Here is a 10,322-nt window from a genome sequence, read left to right on the forward strand (position 1 = left end):
AGTACTACCCAAGTGTTACACACTAGTTAAAGAAAAAAAAATCATTATTGACTTGAAAGACTACACTTTTAAGAACTGTGTGACCTGATAATGAAAGACTTCATTTTCACACAGTATATCAGATCACTTCTGGACAAAAATCAAATGAATACTTCCCTTTTCGGTGGAAACCTTAATGTGGAGATTTCCACCAAGCTTCCGTGTCTCTGTTGTTTGTTATCAAAAGCATATTTGGGGAAGTGGATGTGGCTCAACTGATAGAGTATCCACCTAGCATATAGGAGGTCCAGAGTTCAAACCCAGGGTCTCCTGACCCATGTGGTGAGCTGGCCCATGCACTGTGCTGCCATGTGCAAGGAGTGCCATGCCACTCAGAGGTGTCCCCTGTGTAGGAGAACCCCACGCTCAAGAAGTGCATCCTGCAAGGAGAGCCGCCCTGCGTGAAAAAAGTGCAGCCTGCCCAGGAGTGGCACCATACACACGGAGAGCTGGTATAGCAAGATGACACAACAAAAAGAGACACAGATCCCTGGTGCTGTCAAGAATGCAAAGAACACACAGTGAATGGACGCAAGAGAGCAGACAATTGCGGGGGGAGGAGGGGGAGGGAGCAGGCAGGGGGGAAAGGGAGAGAAATTAATAAAATAAATCTTTAAAAAAAATAATATTTGTTTCCTACATTTTAGAGACTTACATTCTTAACCCTTTTGATATATTTTGATCAAAAAAAGTAGACTTCTGTTATACAATATGAAATCACTGAAAATTATGTGTCCAATAAAAAAAAAGCATCAGTCAAATATTATCTCAATTACAATAAATCACCCAACGCTCTCTTGAATGTAGTTTGGTCTGCCAACTAACCTTCTCAATATTCCTTCCACTCCATTTTGGAATACTACTCACTCAAGATGTACTATCCATTTGGTTCAATGATCCAGCTTCCACAAATCCAGACCCTGCAAGGCTGACAAGAATATTCAATGAGAAAGTATACCTTTTTAAGGTATGAGATGATGCCTCCCAATCACATAAGCTCAAAATTGTGTATTCCTTTCACTTATATTCCCTATATGCAACAGTCACAAGTTCTTACTGTTTTTCTTTATTGATGTCATTTATTTCCATCTTTTAGTCCTTCCTTATTGCCACATCCCTTTAGTAAGACCTTCTTTCTCATGACTGATTAGTTTGCTCCATTGTCTTCCTTCTCTAATCCATGTTTGCCTATTTACTAGAGAAATATCTTTAAAACCCTTTAGTCCAGGTGTTCCTCTATATCAAAATCTTCTGGAGTTCATGTTGCTTAAGTTAGAGTTGAAAAATATGGAGAATGGATTCTGAACCCACCCTTCCACCACATTCATGTCTATATTCACAGTATGCTATCTGAACCTGGAAAATCATTTTCAAGCCCATTTCTTAATCTTTGTTAACACGCTGTTCCAGAAATCTACTATAAACCAATCTATCTGTAAATCTACCAGTATATCAGTGATTACATATAGGATTCACTATTCCTGGTTTTCAGAATGAACTTTTATCTTGTAAACCTAGATTAAACATCTTTCCCTAGCAACCATTCCAGTCTTTTTTTAAAGAACTACTCGTGAGCTATGTATTAGGTTGAATTATGAAACCCACCCCACCCCCAGTGAACAAAACCAAATTTTTGCTCTTAATCCCATTCTTATGGGTGTGAACCCACTGGAAATAGGATCTCTTGAAGATGTTATTTTTAGTTAAGGTATAGCCAGTTGAATCAGAATGGGTCTTAATCCTATTACTAGAGACCATGGGAGTAAACTATGGGAGGAACCATAAGCTGGAAGTAAATGGAATCTAGAAGAGGGAGAGGACATTGTCATGTGACAGGAAATTCAAGGAACCCAAAGAGTTCCAGCCAGTCAGGATGCTACTGATCCCATGGAGAAGGAAACCTTTTAGTGTCCAACATTGAGAGACAATAAATCTCCATTGTTTAGCCCACCCATTGTGTGGTATTTGTCATAGCAGCCAGAAAACTAGGATAGGCTCTTTAGTTTAGTAATACAATTTCATGAAAAATACCTTTTTCTTCTTTCCTCTTTAACTTTTCTCAAAGGATTCCTCCAGTCTAGAGTGGTCTTCCTGCTCTTTTCTGCCTATCAATATCTTATATCTTTATTATAACCCTTATAGTCCAGGCCAACACATTGTGATAAAATCACAGTCCTTTTGCTATCTGTGACTCATAGTGCTCTGTAACATGTGGGACTCTTGACATTTCTTGTTGTTTAATTTCACACATTATTTAACTTTTATTTATTTGTGTCTCAAATCATTAAGCGGACCGTAGGTTTCTAACTTATATTTTTATCTCTATTTTTCCATAACCTTGGAGCTACTGTATTGAGAAACTTTTTGATCATTCCCATGGGAGAAGAAAATGGTATAGGAAAATGCCTATAACACAAGAATAATATAATGGTTGGAAATACAAAGAAATTAGAAAACTATTACTCTAATCAAAGTTTTTAAAAATGCAAATTTACATATGCCCCCAAAGGATCAGGTCACCATGCTAAAGATAATCTGAACTTTGGGAAATAGAAATCCTATCTGGAGTTTGTAAACAAGAGCATCATATATACCATGAATTACACTAACTCTTCCTTCCCTTGGAGATATATTATTAAACTAACTGTCTGTGCTCTGTTTAGTTCTATAAAGCCAAAAGAGATCATCCATATTCAGCCTTGTTCAACTCTACTCTCTCAAGTAGCAATCAAACAGCTGTCTTTAGTTGCAACTTTCTGTCTCATAATACATTCATCCCAATATGCCCTTGAACACCTTCCAGACCATATCATCATTTTAGTAATAATAGTAACACTTAAGCATTGTGTACAGTCTTTTTAATCTTCAAAGCTGGTTTAAACTTTATAATGCACTGAAAACGTGACAAGTTTAAAAGGTAGGAAGGGTTTTTATTGTTCTAGGAAAAGGGTGCTGAGCAGTACAACCTTGATCACAACGTGCAAACCTCTGAGAGGGTCTGCAAGTTGACAGTGTGCTTACAAAATGAAACTTCAGAGCTAAAAACGTTCCAGTTGAAATTACCTTTCCCTTTAGTATAAATCAAATGGAAATTTTAGCCATTTGAGAATTATCAGTTGGCACTGTGGTTCTTTTTTGTAAGCTTAGTACTAGGTTTCTCTCTAAACTAAGTTTCTAATCAAACTTTGTCTTAAGAAGAAATGAAGGGAGAGGGTATGAAGTTTAAGTCATTTGAGCACCTGCTTCCATGTACAAGGTCCCAGATTCGATCCCCATATCTCATAAAAAACAAACAAACGATAAAACCAAATCTCATTGGGGAACGGATGGAGCTCTGTGGTTGAATGCCTGCTTCTCTGGTATAAAAAAGAAGAAATGAAGATTTTGTCTGTCCTTTAAAAAAAAAAAACCTGTGTAACCTTAGATACTCATTTCTTAGGAAATAGTTCTTTATATATTCAGGTTAAATTTATCATTTTAGTTACAATATTATTCTTCCTATTCATCTGAACTGTCTGCCTCACTAATTTGTTTGCAGATTCCTCTTTGTTCAGCTTAAATGACAAATTTTTCTCCTTTGACCCATCTCAGGTTGTTCTTGGCTGTAATTCAGAGAAATCAAAATTGCCCCAAATTTTTTCATTTGGATCCCAGAAAACAGCAACATTGCTTCCTTTTCATACTTCAGTATTTTTCTTCCTAGACCAATTATTTACCATCAATTTCTATAATCTACTGCTCTGCTTCTCAGTTTTCTCTCAAGGAATTTATAAACTGGACATCATTAAGGATTTACTGACCAAAGACTAATAAGTTACTAATAGAGTTATATCTACTTGCTTTATCAAAATTAATATATAACCAGGATTATTTTAATGATAAAACATTTTCTGGGCCGTTGGCTACCCTGCAGCTAAGAGCAAGGAAGAGACAGTGGTTTCTGCAGGGGAAGGTATGTATGCTAAACTGATGCGTAAATAAATCATGGTCGTCAGCTCTGCTGTTGTGGTCCAGAGAGAGTCTCAGCTCCCTGTTTTTACTCCCTATTTCCTTTTTACCAGGGGGAAAAACAAAACAAAGCACACCTCCTTCACTTACCCTGTTCTTTGTTTTTCCAGGAGGTCAGCAAGTGCCTTTTCCTGACCGGTCTGTACACCCTACGCGACCCTAATCTGGGTCATGACCCAAAGGGAACTGGTGATCTATGACAATTCTTAAGTATTTTTCTGGTCACCACAGCATAGCACATTTTCAATTGTTTTTCCACTGGTATCTTGCTTTCTCCGCGCTTAATTTGTATCATTATTTCTGTAACCATTTCCAGTTCTTTAGGCATACTCATAATTTAATCCGTTTCTTATTACTGACAATTCAATACAATGTCGGCATCCATCTGCAAACTCCATTAATATAGATACCCACCTCTGATTGTCAAGAAGCTGAAGGAAAATTTAGTTATAATCCCTTTTAGATACCTTTATATAACAAAATATACTGTCTTAGCATTCTTTTTAATTTTTATTCTTGTATATTGGCTTCTTTTCCTTTCATGTATGTTTGTTTGGTGGCTAACAAAATCAGCAAGCAGTTTTTATTTTTGGAGGGGGAAAGAAAATTAATACTTTACTGAAATATTAACGTTTTGCTTTATGCTTTATCTCATTCAGAATTCTTTTAAGCAATGTTATGTTTTTTCTGTAACTAATTCATTCTCATTGTAGAATGCTGTAGACCTTGATATTTTTTCTGTGCATTTCCATTTGATTATTTTAATTATAGAATTTTATCTGCAATAACTTGTCATTTTTGAGATATCATGAAATCCTTTAGAATATTGGATGGAGAATTCAACAGTAATACCTGAAACAAAGGCTAATGTGGTACATCAAGTTTTATTCTGCAAATAGTTCTTATAAGTATGTGGGTTTGGAGGTGGGGGTCATGATTCACCCTTTGACATATCTGAAACCTTGTTACAATGAGAAGCATGCTCCTTATACCTCTCACTATAACAAGAGGATGGTTGAACTGCATTATATTTTAAAAATTCAACTACATATAGTAACTTTTGCTTATAGTGTAATTCTACTATGAGTATTGCTCTATGGTGATTAAATGACTTCTCTGCATCCTAAAAAGCATTGAAATTTATATAATGAATATGAAAAGTCATGTTAACTAAATCTTATATTTTTCATATGTTCAAAAAGTATTCCTTGATGTTATCGCGCCAGTCAAGTTTATTAAATACGTATGGCATAGTGAGAAAGATTGTAACACACAATAGAATGGCTTTCTCTATAATTGTGAAGGAAAGTCTTTAAGTCTTTTTAAGTTGTAAATTAATTTTTCTCCATATCTTAAAACTCACCTTTCCTTAAGAAATATGCATGGAAATATTAGCATTTTTCAAGAGAGTAGATTTTTTTTTTAAGACTGTTTCTTTTTTTGCACATCGTTGATTGGCTTAAATATACAACTCAAACCTTTCATCTTAGCAGACATTTAAAGTTTTTCAACTTGGAGTTCAAAAATCTCATAGGTATGCCACCTGTGAAACCATTTCTTACTGCAGAGAGTAAATCGGAGTAGCTCGTGGAAACTGAGAGTGTATATGGCTAATTTTTCCACATTATTAAATGATTGCCTTCTTGTCAGGAAATAGTGGGCATAGTGGGTATAGCTGGTCTTCTTGGTTGAGAGTCTTTACTTTCTCAGTCATAAATTTTAGTACAAAGGCTTTGAGAATCATCTACCAATTGCTTATTTCTACCTCTTGCAACCCATGGTTAACTAATTCAAAAAGAAAAAATGATGCTGAGCTACTGTAAGTATAAAGTTTAAACATGTTTCTTTTATAACAACAGCCAATCACATAAAATGGCAAAGTATATATTCAAGATGACATAAATGTGTCTTATCACAAAGAAGAAAGTTAAAATAAAACTTTTTCTGCAATATATTGTATGATGACATTTGAATGCTTTTCTTCATGAATTCTATTTGATAAAATAGAATTCATTCAAGATATTTCTCCCTCCCTCCCTCCCTCCCTCCCTCCTGCCTTCCTGTCTTCCTTCCTGTCTTCCTTCCTTCCTGTCTTCCTTCCTGTCTTCCTTCCTTCCTTCCTTCCTTCCTTCCTTCCTTCCTTCCTTCCTTCCTTCCTTCCTTCCTTCCTTCCTTCCTTCCTTCCTTCCTTCCTTCCTTCCTTCCTTCCTTCCTTCCTTCCTATCCAAAAAATACTAAGTGGCAGTTGGAAATACTTAGAATCAAATAATTATAGGATCAGAAGGAGCCTAAGAACTTGACCAATTGCCCAAGTAATGTAGAAATCCTCTTGCTCTATTCCGTCTCTGACAGTACGTATCTAGTGACAGAAAAATGATTGCTTCATAAGATTAGCAGATTCATTTTTCAGTATTTCTAATTGAAAGAAACCTCTTCCCTGGTTTCCTGCAACATCCACCAATTATCCCTGGCTCCAGACTCTGGATCTGCTCAAAACAATCTCTTCCCTATGATGTAATTTTCCTTACATCCTTGAAGATGACTCTTTTAGTCTCTTTTGTTCTAAATCTCGCAATATTTTGCCCCTGCCATTGAAGCACACTTCATCAATGTGACCACCCTTCTCTGGACAAGCTCTTGTTTGACAATATTTTCCAAATGTTGGGACCCAAAATTTTGAAACAAGAAATGCCCAGATGAGCTCTTATTTTTTGTAGGTGCAATGCTAACACTGTTTTCTGTCATCTGAAATGAAAAGGTACAGCAATTTTGTCACCATTTTAGAATATTTTCCACACAGTTGACTAATATTGAGCATACTGGCAATTAAAAATTAAAAGTTCTTGTCACAGGGCTCTTGATAAATAAGTTTTTACCCATTCTGAACTAGTAAATACTGTTTAGTGATCATGTGATGGTTTTTGCTAATCGTTTTTAGCTGATAGCGATTTGTATTGGCAATCACAAATGATATTAATTTGGTAATACTTGTTTTTAGGTTACTCATAAAGAGTTCTCATAAGTACTGCATTTTTTATTTACTTATAAGTCATCTATTTAATAGCATAATCTCGAATTTGACGGGATTGACAAGTTTGCCAGCATATAGTTGATGCAATTTACTTTTTCCACTTTTAGAGAATTGGGACATTTTCACATCTTCAGTCTTTTGGCACCTCTCCTGTTGTTCACGATTTCTTAAAGATTACTGACAATGGTTTCATCATCTCATCTGCAGGTTCTTTCAGCACCATGGGATGATATTCATAAGGAGACTTGAATTCATTTAACGAGCTTCTTACTCTCTACTATCTCCTCATCTATTCTGGAAGTCAGTTCCCTCTACAGATGTTTGCTTTCACCTTTCCAGTTAGAAGATCATGCTCTTTGAAAGAGAAGTTGGGAAAAAAAAGAAGTCGAACAATTCTGCCTATGTTTTGTTGCCTATTAACGTTATGACAGGTTTCCCAAACAGTGAATACGACCCTAATGAGAAATAGTAGTGTTAACAACAACAGAATCTTATTTTATCCTAAATTTTTGAAAATTAATAATTAAAAGTCTTAGTAATATTGATTAGTGAATATAGACATCCTTATAGTACGGCAGTTGGAAGTTCCCTAAAGTAGAAATCATTGGAAGAGCTAGGACATGGGACAAACTCCTGAAGAAACCTAAATGCCATATTATTTCTGATACATTAAGTCAAGTGAGGACCTCTAAAACTTTTCTTTTCCTGTTTTCTTTTGCCCCCCCCCCCACTTCTAATGTTGAATTAGTTGGTATAAAATCAAGAGACAGATTTGTCCTCAAATCAAGAAGGACACCTTGATTCCCAAATCAAGTTAAGTTTTCAAACATTTTTTTAGCAAATATGCTCATTTGGTGATTTAAACCATCTTTGTGTGTTTAAAAGTCCCTTTTGCAGAAAAGATTCTGCAAGACATGAAAAACTGTGCTCCTAATCTTTTGTCAGACTTTGTAATAGCTTAGTGAAGTTCTGTGAGGGTGAAATGCTTATATGGTCCTGTAAAAGATGGAATTCTGGCCTTTGAGTTTAATGATCCCAGAATAAAGAAAAACGAGTATTTCAAAGTCCTTAAAACACATTTTAGACAGATTATGGGACATTTTGGGTTCTCCCTACAATTTTTAGGGAATTATATGTATTGATTGCTTAACATATGGTTAAATAGATTTATTTACACAGGTTTGCCTATACTAAATACATGTCAATATGTATACATTTATATATTACTCTCAGTCTAAGGGAAATCTTAATTAGCAGCTATGCATACAAATAGGCAATTCCACTACATCACTGTGTAAACATAAATATAGAAACATTTTGGGTTGTGCTAAATAGAAGTGCTAATATTTCAGAGAATTGGCTTTATATACATATATACATATATAAACATCTGCCAAGCAGTGTATTTTTTTCAGACAAAATAGTTTCAAAATTTGAACTTAATAAGATAAGTTTAAAATGTATGCAATATGTTAGTAAATAAAAAACAAGACTAGTATTAATACTGTTTTCTCATACTAAAGAATTTCCATTAACATTTTAAGTGAAAAATCTATACAAATTAAATGATATTTACCCAGTAATGATTACTCTAAAATGGAAAATATATGAAAGTAGGAATATAGAATTGCATTTTAAAATTACAAGTTTTAAAGAACACTTAGAATAATCCTCATATTGAGGCAAAATTAAATACATAGTAGCATAATCAGTAAAAGTAGCTTTGATATATTTCTAAACGTATAACGAAATGTCTTCTGCAAAATAAAGGGAGGCTGATAAATTATGGGAAGTCATATACATTCAGTGATGAATATCTTCCTGGGATGTACGTAAGTGGTTATCCTCGGACACCAGGAAATACAACTAAACACTCACCACCAGCCCATGGGATTTAAATCTGTTAGTTGCAAAGACCTTCTTCTGGATCAGGCCCATTCCAAGTTGGCTGTCAATGTGACTTATGTCACCCTTTGTCTTTCACCACCCTTGCAATTCTACTTCTGTGTGGTGTGGTTTTATTTACTTCTCTTTTTTACTTTTCTGCTTGCCTGCAGACTTCTCCCTAGTTGGTTAAGCTGCTGATGCTACAATGGTAGAATTTAATCTAGTTTGTTTATCACTGACAACTGTAGCTGTCAGGAAGAAATTCTTCTAGTGTTAAATCTCCTTTATAAACCCTGTCTTTTGGTGATAGTTCATTGAAATGAGACTAATTCTAGTATAGATTACTTGGATTCATTCTGTATCATGGTTATAAACTGCAGGAGAACTCCTCGCCAGCCATTTCACATTTAGTGCCATTGGGGACATGGTGAGTGGAAGAGAAGATAAATATATGCCCCATGTGGGCAAACTAGTGTCTCCTTGTTTTCAGCACAATGTACTCAGTGCTTAGCACCAAGTAGGTGCACAAAAATATTTTTTTAAAGTTCAGTGAGTCAATTTTTCAAGAAAAAAACCCAGGCTACTTCTGGCAGCTTAGTTGTACCAACCTAATAAAAAATTATACTAACCGTATGGATAATTTAGTTCCTTCTCTTTTGATTTATACCCCTAGCTTTTGTCTTTTTTTTCTTCTCTGTCCATTATGGTAAAATTACAGTTTTAGAGCTTAAAAGGACTCCAGGTGCTATTTTATAGATGAGAAAATTAATTGAAGTCTACAGGAAGTAGATCTACACTTAAAATTCAAATATCAGGTAAATATAAATATTTGAGTGTATTTACTATGTGCTACTCTATAGCAATGAATTAAGCCAACAAAATCCCTTTCTCTTCCCTACCTGAAAGCCTGGTCCACAATGGACATGCTACATATATGACAATGGCTCACCAAATTAATTAGGGAGCTGAAATTTCTAATATAATTTTAATAAAAAAATTAAATATAATTGTCTGATTTCAAGGTGAAATAGTGACTTTCTAATTATACTCCGCTTCCTGTAATTAGTCACAGATCACTTTGATCCTGCAGGGTTGGGAGGCATAGATTATTGAGCCTGCCTTTATGGTAGGAACTCCATATTTATAGTATCTCCCTTAAACCTTTCAACAACTCCATAGGCATTATTAGTCCTATTTTACAGATGAGTAAAATGAGATTGAAAAAAAATATATAGCAGAGCGCGGAGCACAGAGCTAGTAACTGACATTGATGGGTTCTGACCTGTGAAGACCTGACTCCAAAGCCCATACTCATTGTCACACTACAACTAATCCCTCACTGCCAGCTAATCTGCCA

The sequence above is a fragment of the Dasypus novemcinctus genome, chromosome 14 (assembly GCF_030445035.2).
Source record: "Dasypus novemcinctus isolate mDasNov1 chromosome 14, mDasNov1.1.hap2, whole genome shotgun sequence".
Taxonomy (NCBI): Eukaryota; Metazoa; Chordata; class Mammalia; order Cingulata; family Dasypodidae; genus Dasypus; species Dasypus novemcinctus.